We start from the raw sequence: 18,787 nt of genomic DNA, 5'->3' as shown, positions 1-18,787 counted from the left end.
TCATTGGCATGGACGGCATCGATTCATTCGATTACGTTTTACTCTTCAAAATCCATCTATGGATTCCCGGAGCTGGAGTTGGTTACACACAAATCCACTTTGATTCGATATCCGAGTCGAGCTGGTCTCACTTTGATTAGTTGCCCTCTTTCTGAGCCTATGGGAGAAGGCATGTTTGCACGCTTTCATATAGAGAGGTCGATAATAGACCTTATTTCATTTCACGCCTATAGACGAAATCGAAAAAGAAATAAAAAAGAGAGTGAATAGGAGCTCTCACAAATAGAATTTGAGTACCACGGAGAAAAGCTAGCTGGATAAACGGGGATCACCATCAAAAGAAAAGCTTCTCCAACTGAAACTGGATCTCAAACCTCTTTAGGAAGGAGATTTCATCCCAAGGAACTGACTTCAAATAAAAGAGCAGTTGATCAATAATCTTTCTTTTGCCCACTTAATTAACAATTAACACATAGTAAATAGAGAGCACTTCTATGACTATGCTATACTATATAGGTTTGATCCATTACAGGCTCTTTCCTAGGAACTCTACAGACCTCATGGCTCTAAGGGGATGCTATGGGACCTCATGGATCGATGGGGGACCTCAGATAAAACATCGACGGCGAGCGTGGCAGAGGAACTGCTAGTCTTCTAAGACTCTTAGTTATTTAGTTATTATGCTAGGTAAAAGAAGGGGGAATAAAGACCTGTTTTTCACTACTGTTAGCATGTTAGCTCGCTAGTAGTACTGATAGAATAGATTAGGGACTGATTAAAGACATATTTTGTTACTAAAAAGTGGGAAGAGCCTCTAAGAAAGAGAACTCCCATTCGATGCCAGAACCGGATGGCCTTATGCAATTGGATAGACTGGAAGAGATTCTCCTTTTACAAGAGATGCTTGCACTTCAACTAATTCCCCAGCTGCCCTAACCTTTTCTGTCTGATGACTTGCTAAGAAAGTAAACTTGAGCCCTAGCTGCCTTTTACCTAGCGCTTAACCTCGCCGATACTGCTTTGAGAGACTGCAGGCTTAATCGAGACTGCTAAAAACTAACTTGACTTGCCCGACGCCGCCCTTTTTGATGATACACCTTGTGGTCTCCTATCCATTGATAGTTGTATACTCCAATCTTCCGAAGTTTAGCTTAGCATCGGGAAATAATAAGGGCTAGAACTTGAATCGCAGGAGAATAGATTACCAGATCAGAATCAATAAAAAGGGGCTTTGAGTAGTTTCTCTTTCCTTCCGATAGAAAGAAATATTATAATAGGAATTCGGTTTTTAGCAGGCACATCGACCTCCCCTCTGAAAAAGCGAGATCAAAGGCAACCAACCGGTTGAGAGGTCGGGACATGGTCCCAAAAAACTCACCGAGGTATCCACCCATTTTCTTAATGAATGTGAGCCATAGTTGATGCAATAAGACTTGATGAAGGCGGTGCTGTTTGCGGGATAACGGCAATTGCCTTCAAGCTTGAAACTGATTGACCATGAGAGTCAGATCAATAGTATAATATATACCCACAGAAGGAGCTGCACATGAATACTTGGAATGAGTGTGTGGCAATTCATTGGGATTACCGTCGGGGTACTTACTTGAGCAAGGAGTAATCCTTCTTCATTCAAACGAAAGAATACAAGAAAGAAAGCATATTACCATAGAAATACCTTGATCAAAGAAAGAACATACCCCCAGAATTTGTATGCAAGATGAGCCTACAGGAGTGCCAATCAACCGAGCCGCCAGGTTTGAGAATAAGGTGGGATCCCTGGATCTAGTGGCCGGTGAATCACTGATCAAAAAGCGGATTTTGATTACTAATGACGGATGCAGGTTGAGTCTCGAACATGTTCGGTGCCTCGCCCTAGGAGAACTTCACTACTTTGAGAGTCGAGTTTTTCCTTTTATTCTGCTGTGCCTGGGCATGAGTAGACTGCTTTCCTTATCCGTATTCGGTACATTTTCTTGTCTAAGATAGAAGGGCTAGAATAGGGAGCAACTAGGCCTAGTTAGCAACTTTCAAAGCAATTAGGTAAAATAATCTTTTTCCCAGCTTTCTACTAAACATGAAGCTAGAACAGATGAAAGTAAGAAATCTGCCTTCCCCGCAGGAGTGAAAAGAAGCTCGACTGAATATAGGACCCCTCTTGTAACTCCATCCCTAGACAGTCAATTACATTGACCCTCCCTGTAAGCCTATCTAGCCCAGCAATTGAACAGCTAGCTCGAGTGTAAGGAGAGAGGTATTTGTCCCCTCTGGAAGACTATCCTTCTAGGCGAGTTAGAATGTGTTCTGATATTTACCTTGATTCGCCCTGAGAGCTGACTTCCTTGACCTTTATTCTAGGCGAACTGCTAATGCGGCTGTGGCCCCTTGAGTCCTCCTCCCTTCTACCTGGGAGAATAAGAGCTTGCATAAGCTCTCTGGATTCTAATGGGCTTTCTTCCCCGATATGCCCTTTCTGGAGGACCGCTATAATAGAATAGGCTTTCTTCGCCCGTGCTTTCTTTCCCTCTTTGCTATCTGCTCAGCTCACTCTTTGTTGACGGCTACTCTTGACTTGACTCTTGACTCCTACTCCTTCCTTGAGGAAGGGGATTACTAAGCCGAATCCGAATCTAATAAGGGAAAGGTAGATTGTGGCTAACACTATTCCGAACCGGTGCCCTTTGTCAAACTCAAACTATCCATCGCTGTAGGATTCCTATTCAAGATCAAGAATCACACGTAGAAATATGAAGATTTGACTTTTAGGGAGGTAGGGGTGGTATCATATAATCATATATCTTATATATATAAGATAAGACCAGTGTCTTTAACCGAAGCATGGTATGCCTATTTTAGAGTCGTCCTTGCTTTGCTAACCGTATAGGGATATGAATCTCAACAAGCTTTCTTCTTACTGTACTCTATGCTGGAATTTTTTCCTACCACCGGGAAAAGAGAGGCCGATCTCGGGTCAGAAATATTTCCATTTCATCCCGCTTTTCACTAACGAACAAAACCTGAGACAGCGAGCCTCCTAGTCCCAGTGGGGAATAAACAAGGGATCCCAAAACAGAATAAAAGACCGGCTTCTTTCATTTGTGTAGGATAAAGGAGCCCATCTCTCTGAGTCATACTGAGGGGTATCCCAAGCATCTAAGTCAAGGAGTAAGGTAGACTATGCATCGTTTCCACGGTCATGAGCTCTTGTGCTGAGTGAAATCTCTTTTCTGACCTTGATTTACTACACCTTGTTGGCACCCTTTCGCCATAAAAGAAAAAGTCCAATATGGTCGGAAATGCAAATCTTTAGCTCTACGAGGACTCAAAAAGGACCCGAAATGTAACAAGTCCGTGAGATTGGATTGAAGGAATGACAAAATTGGCGATCGCTAGCTTTCCGCTAAGACTAGGGAAGCAGACCCTCCAGTGGCATACTTGATGGACCCAGCGGCATACGCCGGCCGTAGGAAAGGCAAATACTCTTCAACTCAACGGATGGTTATAGAATTAGGGCGCTAAGCAAGTGGTGCTATGCTATTTGGCCCATTGGCTCTAACTTCTTGAAGGGTTCGCTTTTCCTCTCCTTTCAGTTATAGATAAGCGGGCAATTGAACTACTAGAGAAGCCTACCTAATACCTATAGACTTTCCTTACACTGCTACAACTGAACTGGGCCAAGCCCAAAGAGTTCTTCTTAAGGGAAAATCACTCTTTCTGACCTCTCCTACAAGTTCGGAAGTGATGGAAAAAAACGTTCACTCTGCTTTATGAAAGGAAAGAGAAGATTCTCGACTGAAAGAAGAGGTTAGTAGTCGCTATAGATCGAGGTTAACTAATACGCTCGACCATAGGGAGAGGAGCAGAGCGGAGGAAGATACTAAGGGCAGAGATTTTAGCTAACAATGTCTTGACTCCTTGCCTTGCTCAATGCTTCTCCATCAACAGCAGCAGGAAGGACAGGAATAGGAGAAGGAAGAAAGAGACCCTCTTTCTTTCTTTCTAGGTTGGCCCTAGGAAAGGAAAGCTCTTCACTACCATTGCTATCCATCTGTCTACAATTATCAATGTCAATGGTATAAACAAATATTCATTATATAAACTGGTGAAAAGCAATCAAAGCTGTATCCATCGAAAACCCACCACCCAACACCTTACGCGCCCAACTCAACGCTTCCTTGCTCACAACCAATCCCTCAAAGCAATGAATGCGGCTCAAAAAAAAGTATGTTCACCCTCCCTCTCCTCTTCGAGTCGAGCTACTTATCTACCCGGATCTTACAGAAATCAGTCCCCCCTGCAACTAGATACTTGATGGTGGACAATCCTTGATTTCCTCTTTCTAGCGCTTTCACCAGAATCCCATTTTCCAACCCCTACCCTTTCCCTTTCAGTCAAGCCTTTTTAGCCCTTTCCTCGAGGAGTCGAGCTGCCTATCTTCTCCTCGAGCCGCACTAGCCCGGCGATATCGATCTCGACCATTACTTTATGAAATTCTATTCTAACTTCTAGCTTGGCTTGTCCTTAGCTAAAGAAAGAAAGATAGTTGGAGGCCGAAGACCAGAGTCCGGTTTTCACAACATATGAAAAAGAGAGTCTTTGTCCTGCTATTCCCGGCAATCGCTCTTTCGAGGGTTAAAAGAGACCTTGTTTTCCGAAGGTAGCTGAAATCTGCCTTTTTTCCAAAAGTCGATGAGGACGGGTATTGTTTTGTTCTTAGCTTGGCGCGCTTGCTTCCCTCTAAAGAAGCACAACCGTAACGCTTTGAAGTGTTAGGTGAATCACTAAATTCTTTCCGTACCGCCCTCTCTCGAAGCAGTATTTCCCTCAGCTGCATATCCAGTTTATTCCGAACTAACATATCATTTTTCTCCTGAACCAAACCTTTTATCCCGCGGATTCCGCTTTTCCCGAATCAACATCAAATTTTAGCTAGGTCAGTCATAGGGTTATTTCCAGTCTAGTCTAGAATCAACACCAAACAAAGCTTCACCTTAACTACGTACAAGGTACCTGTGAAAGCCCTGACCGTGGTGGACGCATGCACTCGCAACACAAAAGTCAAGCGAAAGATGCCCCTTTCTTCTTTTAAGCGGAATAAGATGAGAAGCTATGCTATATTAAGCGGAATTGTTTAAGATTCCGGATTTGGAACTACAGCCTTAGCCCGGGAGGAGACTTAAGACTTTGGATTTGAACAAGAAACTACGTCCCCATCGGCTTTAGGAAGGGCCTTAGCCTTAGCTTCAAGATCTCAGTTTGCACCAACCAGGATTTCTGTTCTCACCAGGAGCCGATTGCTCTTAAGGAGAAACCGATGGAACAAGATAGTCGTTCATTTTTTTCTCTCCCGATCTGGTTTCGGTTAAGTAATCTGTCTATCCATCTGGTTAGGTTTCGACCAAAGTATGGTTGGGGTTCCGCAGTTGAGGATGAGGATTTGGGGGAAGAATATTAACTGAATTCGGGTTCCATTTTGACTAATCCAATCAAAAATTGCATAAAATAAATAAGAGTGAAAAACCGATATAGAAGCCAAAAGCCTGCAAAACTCTAACAGGATAGGGAGGAGGAGTATACCATTGAGGATTAGGGTTATTTACATCCGAAAGGTGAAATTGCTGTAAATACTGGTTAACTACATGATCGACCGTGTTTCCCGTAAACTATTATGAGTTCGAGCTTGAGGACGAAGAGGATGAACATTTTCTTTTTTCTATCCATCCAGAAGGATGCCTCTCTAACAACTATTCATCTGCAAAGATCTCGCCCAAATAGAGAAGTGAATCTAAAGGCCAAAGAGTGATCTTTGAACGCTACTACGCATCCTTTAAAAAGAGTCTCGTGTAAGGTAGGTTTGGGTATAGCAGGACTTGAACCTGCGACCATTAGGTTAAAAGCCCAATGCTCTACCAACTGAGCTATACACCCAAAAAAAGTAAAATAGGTGGTGGATGAGGATTGATGCAGAAAAGAAAAGAGGGCGGCCCCTCTCCCTCTCTCTTTGGCTAGTTGCGCGATAAGCGGGAAAGCATACCAGGCAGGGAAAGAAAGGCTCTCGATCTCCTGTAAGGCCAACCCTCAACGGCGAGCTCACCAGGCAATGCTATAAGTCCGATAGAAGTCCAAGGTTTCGTCTACTACGGACCAGGAAGCTCTTGGAGGAGCTAACACGAAATGAGAAATACATTCGATTACGGCAACTAAACTAATAGTGCGCGTTTGGTAGAAACAGAATGATCCCTTGGCTCGGGCAAGAAAAGGAAAAGGTAGTCGTACTCTTACCTTTTCCGTCGGACGATAGGAAAGTTTGAGCTGAAAGATTGAATCACACCGGGTAAGAAAGGCGGGCTTAGCAGGTTTCTCCAAACGTATAAACCAAAATCAGAAGCAACCGGTCCTGAAGAGGATACCGATACGCATACATTATCGCATGGAAGAACCTAGCTGAACCGGATCAAGGGTCCTAACCGAGTCCGACTGACCTTCTTTGGCTGGCCCCCGCCCCTTGCAACGAGGGCAACCCGTACGTGCTTTTTCCTTTCGTTTAGCGAGATAGCTTACCAGCTCTTTCGGCTCATAGCAGCATTATGAAAAGCGGAATCCTCATCCTGAGTCGAGTCCGCATTGCCATACGAATCGACATCGGCCAAACCAAGAGCTCCTATTTTTTCTTTAACGAAAACGGGAAAACCAACCTCTTTTAAAGAAGGAGTCGCTCTGCCTTGATCACCGTGGACATACGCTGCTCCCCCTTTACCTTCGCCTACCGTGAAAAGGAAAGTTCCCTCACGATAGGCCCTCCCAGCTCCCGAACGTCTTTCTATCAATCGAGAGAGGTACAGAATAGTACAACAAACCAACAACTGCGACAAGAATGGACTCATAAGATGGGCGGTCAGGGAAGCGATTTCATTTGTGTTATCCGCCAAGGAAATGATCAAGGAATTCTCTATACACGGCTGAGAGATGACCGTATTGTTGCACATCCTGAATAAAGTACCGTAGGAAAGAATCTAACAGAAGCTTTTGAAAATGAAAGCGTGTAGAACTTCGATAAAGTCGTAAACTTCGGATCTTATGTTCCTTTCGTCAAAGGGTGACTGAGAGAGAATTTGGGCCTGGCGTGCATCCGGTTCGGTCAACAATAAGGTACAAAGCGGATTTCTTAAATGGGCTTGAAGTTCCATTATCGTTAGGTCGAAGATCTCTACTAGGTTTAGTGCACTTTGGTAGTTGCGAATGTTGCCGTAATCGAATGTATTTCTCATTCTACATTCTCTCTTACCAAGCTCTCGTACTCGCCAGGGTTGAGGAGGCTGTCCGTGAGCTAATTGGGCTTCGAGATTGCGTATACGCGAAAAGAGCTCGCTTTCGACTTTCTACCTCGGCGTTTTGTGCCCGGTTCTGGTTCAGGAAAGGGTCTTATCTCTTTCATTGGAGCACATTGATGCCGAAGGAGTCTTCGGAACCGGTGGAGAGGCTATGATGATTGAAGGCTATTCAAATAGCATGACTGATACCACAAAGAAAGGGTATCTAAGTCACACCAGTGGAATAGCAGAAAGCACTTTTTTTCCAGTCTTTTTCTTCCTGGTGGATTCTTCTATTTGTATAGAAAGGTATTCCCTGCTAAGGATAAACTATTATATCTCACTCGAAAGTGTGAAAATACGCTAATCGACGAACCCTGGGAACATCATTAGTATAAGAAGAGGCAGAGAAGACAAAGAGCTGGTCCTAAAATGGGTCAGATGTCGGTTCAGGAATATGAGAGCAAAGAGAAATTCCTTCGAGTGCCTTTTGTTGTGGATACAGACGAGCTCACTTCTCTTACAACATTCTTCCAGTTGGGGCCATAACGAGCGTCGGTGTTAAGAGGCTGCTTTGTCAAAATACGAAATAAGGATAAACCCTTTAAGTTGTAGAATCAAACTAAGCCTACACAGCTTTTTCTAGTTGGAGAAGTTCTAGCTTCCCTAAGGCTTACCAGAGCTTGAGATCAATAGCACACTACGGAAAGTAAGCTACACTCACTACTACCAGACCAGAGCGAGCTTCCAAAAAGGAAAGCTCAATCCCAACAGTCTCATCTATTGCTGCGGATTCTCGAACAAGAACCGGGGATGAATCTTTACCTTTCTTAACTTTGAAACCTCTTCTGGCAGTTGAGTCTTCTTAGACTATTCTCCCTGCTCGGACAGTAACTGGTCGAAAAGCCTCTGCGTCAGATCGTCTTCCTAGCAAAATGACATTCTCCTAACTGAGAGAGTCAAGGGCAGCTCTTACCCTGCCCTTGACTCTCTTCCTTCCTGTTGTCTTGGTGAAGACTGTGGTAGTGGTTCTTTGCTTGGTTGATTGAATATCTCTTTCCTTGCCTCCCGAGAGTAGCCTTAGTCTTAATCCGCCTTTAGGGAGTGAAGTGAACCGGGGGTGATAGAATAGTGAAAGAATCGGTTTAGAACGTATCCGCTGCTAGAGTAACCGCTCGTCCTTTCTTCCTAGATGCTTTGAATATCCCTCGTCGATTGCCTTTATTACATTACCGATTACTAGAAAAGTGATTCAAAAGGAATTGAACTTACACGAAGGAAATGGGAACTAGGCTTCAAAGGCAGACTGGACAGGAAGTCGAGCTAGCAGATTGAAAGCGAAATTGCCAAGGGCGCACTAGCTATTCTTCGACTGCTGCCCAAGAGGGTACTCTGGAGCAACGTTTGAACGCGCTCGACCTTGTTCACCCTTTCAGCTAAGTATCCCGCTCTTTCCTTGAGTAGACAACACAAAGAAGGTAGCCGTTCCATCATGAGGGAATGTCCCAGACTCTCCCAAGTCGTAAGCGAGAACATGCCCAATCTATCATAGCCAACTCGTTTGCTTCTATCGTCAAGCACTACTCAAAGGGACAGGGTTAGAAGGAAATGGAACTAAGGAATAGACCAAGAGTTTGACGGATGTCGGAGAGTCTCAACCGATAGTCCAAGGTAATGAGAAAGGAAAGCAAGTTTAGCACATTTCCATACTTGGGGTTGTCAGGCAGAGGGAGTCCTTCTTTTCAGTACTCTATATAAATAGAAGAAAAAGAATTTCCATCTCGCTCTCGGGGACCTCAGGGTTCAGTCAAGAGCTGGGAAGAAGAGCTATCAGGGTGACTTTGTATCTTTTCTGGGTATACTCAGTATAGGTATAGCAGGCGAACTAGCGTGGCCGATACGCAGCGAAGCAGGTGTATTAGTAGTAGGATAGGCGAACAGTCGGAAATAGCTTTAAGGTCCGTAAGGAGCAGGGGTACTTCACTGGGCTTTTAGGGAAATAGGGCGAATAGTCCGGGAGTTAAGCGAAGAGGCGGAGCGCTGATAATAAGTCTTTCTCTCAGGAGTGGCTTGCTTTGGCGCATTTCATGTAACAGGGCGGGTAGAAAGTTATGGTACAAAGTGCGTGAACCAGACATACAGATGAAGAAAAGAAGATCATATATGACTTACCCAAAAACGAAAAGAAAGGAGAAAGGCACGGGATAATCCCCAGTAATGTAAGTAACTAAAGACCCTATCGGTTCATGTGAATAGAAGGATTGAGCATTTTCTCCATCTCCATGGACTTTGTAAAAACCTGATCCTCTCATTCAACTTCCAAGTCAAGGGCTATCGCTCAAAGGGGCACACAAGGAGAAGTACGAGAAATGAAAGAAAGGTGCTTCATGTAAAGTGAGATGAGAAAAGGCCCTGCGGGATCAAACTATGTTCTCCTTCGCCGCTACGCTACTACACTTCCTCTCATCTAACTAGGCGAACGGGGCAGGCGCACATCGAGCTGTACAGAGGTTGCGAGCCGGGCAGACTTGCCGAACTGGAAGGCTGGACCGTAAGGGTAGAGCTGATCCCACAAATTATGCTAAACCATCCCGTTCCTTTCTTTGCAGGGTCATGGTTGGGGTTTTCAATGATATACCTTCAGCTGCTGAGAAGTTTGGTGGTTCGGCTCCTTCACTAAACAGATGTAGCATGTTCAACAATATGATGAATGCTTGTGGCCTCATGGACCTGGGATTCCAAGGTCCTTTATTCACTTGGAGCAACAAGAGAAAGGGTCTTGCTAAAGTCCAAGAACGACTAGATAGAGTTCTAGCAAACTCACAGTGGCGCATGTTATTTCCAGAGGGTGAAGCACTTACCGAGTATTCACTCGGACCATTGTCCAATATTGCTTCAGCTTGAGGCAAGTGTCTGATGGTGGATCGTTCGATAAGGCCATTGTAGTGCGCTTAAACGAGCGTTTGGGGGGTCCCACGATGAATCCCTATGTCCGAGCCGAGGCACTTCAAGGCACATTGTCAGCCCTAAGATTTTGGGCAGTGAGTTCCGATGAAGAGCCGTAAGTCGAAGAGTCTGAAAGAGATGAGCTTTATTCCCGCGTTAAGTACGGTTACCCTATTCCCACAGCTAATGGTAAGTTGTAGCTACACAGGAGTATATACACCCATAAGAGGTAGTTCAATCCTGGTGTTCATTCAATCCTCGAACACCTAGCTTTGTTAGCACAGCATCACTTCTTTCTATCTTTAGTACTTAAAAGCTGTTCTATGATACCTTATTATCACTGATAGGGGAGAAGCTTCTCGGTCCATCAACTGAAAGGAAGAATCACTCAAGTGAATTCTACTCATATAGAAGAGTAGAATCAAGTATAGATTGCATTCACTAGGGAGAGGGTCGTTAGATCAGCTTTAGTCAATCAATGCGGAGGTACCTTTCAAAGCTTAGTAGCACTATTCTTGCAATTCGGATAATCGTAGGCAGACGTTCCATTTATTGTATCTTCGTTTCGATCGGTTAATAAATATTAGCTCTCGAAAGAGTAGATCACATCCACCTAATAAATGAGATTTTGAGTTAGATATCTCCTGCTCAGTTGTTCACTTTGCATAAAACCCCAATTTAGGTAGTCACTCCATTTCCTTGTTGTCCCGTTCGCCTATATAAATAAAGTACCTTACCCTCTCCCTATCGGTCGACCTCTACTCAATTACATCGACCCTCTCCTTTCAGTCGACTAAGCGAAGCGGCACATTCCAGCCCGTAAGTCTAAGGATTCCTCATCATCTTATCTGACGTGCTGGCTATCTTATCCTTCCTCCCATCCAGGGTGGCTTACTTTATCGCGTCTTTACAGTCGTGTGTAATATAATAGTAATAAGGGCTCTTAGTTCAGTTGTTAGCTAGAACGTCGGTCTACCCAATGTCTACGGTTCCAATCCTTGTGAGCGTGAAAGTCTGCGAAGTGAGGAGTAGTTCATATTAGTCCACAAAATTTCTTCTATAGAGGTCTCATTCGGTCCAACAATGAGGAGTTGGTGCATTGCAGCAGGTTCGAGCCCTGAGGAAGCACTCTGCGGGGAAGGTCCAGGGGAACGAGGAAGGCGGAAAGAGGGGACTGCGCGCTTTTCCTTTTCTCCCTATCTTCTTGGTGGAAAGACGTACTACTTGCTTACCCAAGCACTTGGGGTCTTTATGGGTTCGGTAAGATGAGTACTTAAAAGCCAGGGCTTTTCGATGTCTGCCCTCAAGGTCAATTGTGCTAGCATCTCGGAAATCTCAGCTAGTTGACGGATAACTGTTAGAACGTTGCCAATTTGCTCTAAATGGTACCATTCGCTGATGGTTAAGGTTAAATACAGTGGACTCCTCCTTGTCCCCCTCATAAAGAGGGTTCATGCTGCCTCGGGAACTGGCGTTCTTGGCCATTGTAGGGTAAAGTCTCCCAAGCACCTCGTATGGTAAGCTAGGATTGGAAAAAGTAGGTAATGAAGGCGTAGGCGCAACTCACCATTTCAGCGTACCGTCCCTTCTTCTCACTAAGCCACTTCGTCCCTGCGTTTGAACGGAATTTGATTGAAAGCCTTGCCCGAGAATCTTTGCTTGGGAGCACCTTGGTTTAAACCATACGCGAGCCCTAGAATAAAGAATTTGCCTGACTACATGCGAAAGCTTTTCCTTCCGCTGGATTGAAAAATCATCCTTATTTCCTGGTCCACACCCGCACTCGCAGTCAAAGAACTTACTTAAACTTAGTGCTTGCTCGACCTCGACCTACTCCCTTTGTCTAGGGAAGCAGAGTGAACTACAGGAGCTCCTATCGAGTATGGCAGATAGGCGGATAGAAGGATTTTCCTACAAAAAGAACTCGCTAATTAAATAATGGAATATGGATTGTAGCCTGGCTTAGACAAATTACCCAGAACTTTTCCTCTTGTTTTCATCAGCGGAACTAGGTTTGCTTTATTACAAGCTAAGCAAACTCTCTATGGTTGTTTTATTCATTCCTTTTATTAGTTCAATGAGCGTTCAATGAGGGACAATTCAGGTCCATTCTCTTGCTTCGGTGCCAGTGGAGCAAAGTAAGCTTTTGCGTCTATAGAAGTATGAAAAAATCTCATTCAATTCGGAAGGAAAACAGAAAAGTCAGATTTGACAGCTATATGAGATGCAAAAAGTGGAATTGGGCGGGGCAGAAAGTGACTTGCAAGATTTCACAGCTATATAAAACGCTTCTTTTTCAGTGATCGTATAGTAAAGTAGAGTATTTCGCCTAAAGTTTAAAGTACGTAGGCGGTATAGAGTCAAGTATCAATATCTCGAAGAGTTAACTAAAGAAAAGTGTTCTAGGCACTTCTCAAGTTATTTGCAGCATTTCTATTGGTTGAGGTGAGGGTAGTTGGCTTGGATTGCTATCTACCCCTTAAAAGTTCACAGCCTAGCTAGCATTAGTTTGAGCAGCTTGGTTTCGAGTGACAGCATGGGGCGAATCGGGTGGAATATAGAAGTTTATGTGGCCGATGGTTCTCTACGTGGCATTCTCTAAGGGGTTTGGGCCTGAGTTGAGGCTATTGGATCTTGATCTCTCAACTGACTTAGCTTGGGCATAGTTGGTCGAAAGGTTTGAGTTTATTCGTGGGTTGTCACGGCTATGGTTAGGGAAAGGTTCCCTGTAAATGCCTAAGTGTTGGTTGTCTGGGTGAATAGGCAACTAGGGAGAGGTGTCATCTTCAGCCAACTATTTTTCTTTTCATATTTTGCAAGAGTCCAAGTCGGATGGGGCACCAAAGATTTTTGGTTGTGTCTAGGTCTCGTATGGTTTTGGTTATATCTAGGATAATCAACCCAAACAATGTTGGAGGATTGTGTGGTTGGTACATCTCACCATTTACATAAGGTTCCCTATAATTTATGTATAAGTCCTTCGTACTTTGCAAATCATCAAGTCGTGTTTAAGTAGGTTGGGCTAGGTTTGGCTGCTGACGGAACCTATAAAGTGGAGGTCTAACTATAGGCTGAGTTGGGGGTCTCTGCATGATCCTTAATCTACGACTAAGGCTGCAAAGGTGGCAGGTGTACAGTATTCACAATGGCCTCTACCCCCTTAGTTACCTTTGTCATTATGAGGTGGGTTTTGCACATTCTGAGGATTAGGTCTCTTAGGTTCTCTTTGGGTGTTAACAGTAGCAATGTTTAGGTTGACAAGATTCACAAGGTTTTTGGAAGTAGTGTTCTGGCTAGGGTTTGGGAGTTTGCAACCCTTAAAAGTCTTCAGTCCAAGCTTGACATTAAGATTTTCCTGTTTATGGGCAGTAGCAATGGCTTGATCCAAAGTGTGCGGCTCAGCTCTAAGTACTTCTATTTCGACGGTCATCCCGAATGGCCTCATTGAAAGCTGCAATAGTGGTTTCCTCAGTCACATTATCCTTCATCGTCGAATTGGGGCTAATCCCCCTATCTCTTAAAGGTTGGTCAATAATCAATTCCCTTTACTGGAACCTCTTTCAGATCCGTCTTTGAAGATCTTGGAAATCCTAATATATTGGTGACTTTCTCACAAGGAATGGGCTTACGTCTGGAAGAATGAATTCCCTTATTGCGCCTAAACGAGTTTCACGGAGAAATCCATTATTTAAAGAGAAGTTGTTCATCACTGGACCAATGAGCCTGGTGGGTATAGTAGTGGCAATGGACATCAAAAGGCAATGAACATTGTTTATGGAGAAGAAATAGGTAGAAAGCACACGGACTTACTAAGCCATTGAAGGCAATAGACAGAAAAGCCAACATAAGAACGAGTTTAACAGTCTTCAGTGGTTGAAACCACCCCTAAGAGGAGAAGGCACACCAAAAGCCTCGTATGCGGAGTAGCAGTAGGTCTTCTCAAAGAGAGCCTTGTCGTCGTAACCGAAATCATAATCGCTGGCAACAATGGACATTGCCTTGTTAGCCCAAGAACTAGGCAAACACGAATCAAAGCTTGAACTTCACTCGAGCTAGTCATTGGAATCGTCATGATAGGCACAACCTTCACCTTAACTGGCGCTGCAACGGAAAGCTTTTATACTACAAGAAACTATTCAAAAGAGGTTTACCACCCTTTTTCAAAGCCTCCATCCATATAGTCTTTCTTCCCGCACGGACGATCGATTGTTAATTGTTGGTTGTACTGGTTTTGATTGTTAGGACCAACATCCTTTCCGGTACATAAGTTTATTAGTTCACAGTTAAGACTTTAGATAAGCCAATGGAGTAGCTCGTCTCCTTTCATAGTATGAATAAGAAGCAAAGTCAATATTACGGAAATCGGCATTCAAAAAAATAGGCATATTGGGAAGGAACAGGAGAGGGCTAGAAGCGACTCGTTCGTATTGGGAACCACCACGTCAAGGCGACACTCTACCGCTGAGTTATATCCCTTCCCTTGCCCGCCCCTCTTTCTTATTATTAGTAAGATAGGGTTCCAGTACACAAACAAGGTGGGTTGGGGTTTCTTTCTCAATCTTTCTCTGATTCTAGCCGTGTAGTGGATCCGGCTTTAGTCGGTTAAAAAGAGGTGTGTGTGGCCGGGCTTCTTTCTTTATAGTGCTGCCCGCCCCCTTCTTCATTCATCCATTTAGGCCCGACTAGGAACACGTGGATCCAGGGAACCTGGCTCGGGAACAGTTTCTTAATAGTAGGGGCTAATCCTTACTTAATAGTAGGGGAAGAGAGTCCAATCTCTGAAATAGAGCTTAGTCTCTCCAAAGTAGTATACTAGTAGAAGGCGTAGGTTATGACTTGATCCAATAGAGTCAGAACACCTTTCGAGATAAAAGAAAATGGTGCTCGATGAAACGATCCTGATTTCACACTATGCTGTGGGCTGGGGAGAGAGCAGCTCTGCGAAGCTGGGCGTTCAGTGTTCTTATAGGGGAACCATACTAGAAAGAGAATAGAAAGGGCCTTCAAAAGAGAGCGAGTGAGTGATGGGCAACCGTCAGTCTATATGTTGCTCGTGAGCCGCCAAGTACCAGTCTCGCAACAGTACTGGCGCAAAAGGATCGGTCCTTCACTTGCTGATCGTTCGCGAGTCGAACTCGCTCTCTTGCCACGCTTTTCACTCACTCGCTTGAGTCGGACTCAATCACTCTTTTTGTTTGGAGGATCATTCGTTCTTCACTCTCTTGTTGCTATTACCCGCAAGGAGCGCAGCAACCAAGGTGCATATTATCATATAGAAACAAGCGAAGCGTAGCGATTCGTACTACCGGAAAAGTTTCGGTAACCGGCAGGCAATAGAGTCAGTCCGCCGATAGGCGCAAGCAAGCGTAGCGAATCACATAGATAAGCCCCTACCTGCCAGCGCGCGGATAGATAGGGCGGGCGAAGCGCGAAGGGGATGGATGTCTGAGCGGTTGAAAGAGTCGGTCTTGAAAACCGAAGTATTGATAGGAATACCGGGGGTTCGAATCCCTCTCCATCCGCGAAGTCATAAGTTCTCTCTTGCGTTATCGAGAGATAAGAACGAATCGGATCGACTCGACTGATATGATAGATGGAATGGTTAGCTTGTGTTATGATTTAGTTAGGACTTTGTCTCCCTTTCGTTATCTTTCGCTCCCCTTGTATAGGTTGGGGAAGGGCCGGGTGGATTACCTTTGGGAGCTAAGTCGAAGATCTCGGTGGTCTTGTGAGTGGTTGATAAACTACGATTGCAGTTTTCTTTAGGAAGTCCCGGCTTAAGAGACAAAGAAAACGGTTGATACTTCCCCCTAAAGAGGTAGAACAAGTGAGAGGGTAGAAGGTGACGACCCTAATGAATCGACTATGAAGGTGGCTGTTAGCTACATCAGCGCTCAAATTCCTTCTGAGTTATTGCCCTGGCTTCGATGATCAACCCCTGGCACATTTAGGTTTTGATCTTCGGCCATCCTGGTCCTCAGGACCCAACACAATCAATATTATTCCTCGATATTTTCTTTAAAAGATGCAAAAGGTGTTGATACGTCCCATCCACATAGAAAGCTTACCCTCTTCCACACATTACCGGTGGATGCTACAGCCGCTATCACTTTGGCTGCAGGAGGGGAATGAAGGGAGAGGAAGCAGGGAAGAAAAGGTTATTCCCTATTGGCTCACCCTTGTATCAGGCCTTGGTACGGCCTATACATGATTGGGCCATGACGGTTTTGGCAAGGTATAGTTTGATTTTGACCTATAACCAGACTCAATCGTTGCAGTACTTTCGAATCAAGATCAAATGATTTTCTTTTTCTTTCAAGGCACGATTCCTTACCAGTTATTCTGACGTCCTGTATGATTGCAGGGTTGTTCGGGAATCCCTTTGCAACTTCCTGGACGTTCATACATACTTTTTCTTTAGTCTTTCAATTACAATATAGTTTCTAATAATAAATAAAGGCTATAGGTCGGGTCAACCCCTCGGATTTTGTCGTTCTTTCTTGGCCTCTATTCACACTTACACATCATATGCTTGTGTGGATAGCTGCTGAGAGGGTGTATGGCACGACGAAGCTTTGCGACTATGCCATTCTTGGCGACGGTGATCGCCGACGAGAAGGTGGCGGCCGCTTACCATAATACATAGTTTCAGTGTACTATAACTATATCTAAAGAAAAGTCTCTCATTTCAAACTTTTTTGATTATTGGAATTCCTTGATTGGAGTTTGCCAAAAGATTTTGGAGCGACGAAGTGACAGGGATTTCTCTCCAGTGTCTGCTAAGATGCTCCGGTCTTTGGTTGACGCTATTATGTGGAAAAAACCCCGATTTTCTCAAAGATTAGAGATGGAACTGGTACTATGTCTCTGTCTTTGACCTCTCGATTGAGCAGTCATTTTTCGTATCTGTGGTGCGCCCTATCGCCCTAAATCTAAGCGATGGAAGCACCACTATCTTTGTATGCTTTCGCCGTCTGGCGTATTCCCGTTACCATTGAAACAGTGGTTAGCATTTCCAGATTTGGGAGTGTTAACGTCGGGTGTCGTACGGGCCTGAATTCTTTATAGGGCTAAGTAGCGCCTTCGCTTTGTTTGTAATGAAAAGGTCTTCGGACATTTTATCCTGTTTAGGGGGAGGACTTTCTTGATCGCCTCATTCTTCCCTTCCATCCAGGGGTTAGTGGCTAAAGTCTCTCCGATGGTACGCTGAGGTTAGCGTAAATTACGATGTGTCGCTCGAGGTCTCTCGAGCCCCCTGTTGTACCAATGTCTATATTCCGTTCTAGGAATAAGGTAATGATCCTCCGGTATGGAGTTTCGTTTTGTTGTTACGACAGGCTGAGAGCAGTGCCCGCTCCCTTGTGTTTGAGGGAGTTGGTGCGACGAAGTAGGTGCGGGTGAGGCATTCGACTTCGAGTGGCTTTGATACCGGACAGAAGAAAGAGACAGAATAATAACATTGAAATAGCTTACGGGGTGTTTTTCCTAATTTATTCTTATTCCTCAGTTTAAGCTAGCGATGGGGAAAGGCTAGGTAGCTGGCTTTCTTGGGATTGCTCGCTGGCTGACTATGACGATTGCCCTCACTCTCAAGCCGCTTCCAATAAGATTGTTTTCAACATTCCCCCCGTGACGCTCCCAAACCGATCGCTATCGTTTTCTTGCTTTCTTCAAGTCGTCGAATTGTTATAGAATGCCTTTATATCAGGTATAGTTCGTAGGATGAAGTGGGATGAAGCCTTAGTGGATATAGCGTCTGTGCCGGGAATGCGGCTCGGGCGTAGTAGGTCCGGACGCCTAGCATGAAGCAGCCTTCTCTGGTGGCGGCACTATACCGTCAGTATAGTATCTCTGACGCTGCCAGTATATATAAAACGTAGTTAGCAGAGGTCAGTCTGTCTGGCGTTCCCTCGCGTAAAGGGCGACTTTGGCATCGGCTCTCTCTCGTTAGGTAATTACCGAGGCGAAAGCTGCTCTCTCGGAAGTCCGTTTCCCCGCCATCTTAGTGGGACTAGTATAATAAACTTTCACTTGAGATTTTCTTTTTTGTAGTAACGCCCTTAACGAATTACGTTTAACGTCCCTTTATGACTTTCCCGCGAGCCCAAAGAAGAAAAAGAACGGACTAAAGCGAGGAGTTCATTGGCCATACATAGTGAAGGGGGATGGGGGTCAACCTCTTTCATGACCCATGGCCTTTCTCCTTTATTAGTGTATAAGGGTGTCACTTAGTTAGCATTTCTATCATCCATGTTGTAGGGGATTCATTTCTATCAAACATGGAATTCATTTCTATCAAACTTCGTCCAAATGAAGTGTGGGCAGTCTCCTCTATCAAAATAGTAAGAGAAAGAGAAGGAAACGGGGAAGAAGCGGCACAGGAATCGAGGTTGTTAATGCAGTTGCCTTCTACTTGAATCGAGAGGGGGTGACTTAATTGAGAGTCGCCCTAAGGTTACGATCCGTTGGGTTGGGAAACCAACCTGGATCCAATTTCCTCCAAGAGCCCTACCGGAGATGAAGTTTAAAACAAC

At 44.6% G+C, this 18,787-nt stretch overlaps 2 non-coding genes across 2 annotated transcripts; one reads left to right on the top strand and one right to left on the bottom strand.

The window, feature by feature from the left end:
* Nucleotides 1–5,852: 5,852 nt before the first annotated feature.
* On the bottom strand, nt 5,853–5,925 carry TRNAK-UUU (transfer RNA lysine (anticodon UUU)). Its single transcript has one exon. It is a non-coding gene; the product is annotated as a tRNA-Lys (tRNA).
* Nucleotides 5,926–15,688: 9,763 nt separating this feature from the next.
* TRNAS-UGA (transfer RNA serine (anticodon UGA)) lies at nt 15,689–15,775 on the top strand. The gene has a single exon. It is a non-coding gene; the product is annotated as a tRNA-Ser (tRNA).
* The last annotated feature ends 3,012 nt before the right edge of the window (nt 15,776–18,787 follow it).

Source organism: Benincasa hispida, unplaced genomic scaffold (genome assembly GCF_027475165.1).
Source record: "Benincasa hispida cultivar pf3 unplaced genomic scaffold, pf3_genome.v1.1 HicScf803, whole genome shotgun sequence".
Lineage (NCBI taxonomy): Eukaryota > Viridiplantae > Streptophyta > Magnoliopsida > Cucurbitales > Cucurbitaceae > Benincasa > Benincasa hispida.
The sequence above is the reverse complement of the archived record's forward strand: the minus strand, read 5'-3'. Positions and strand labels throughout refer to the sequence as shown.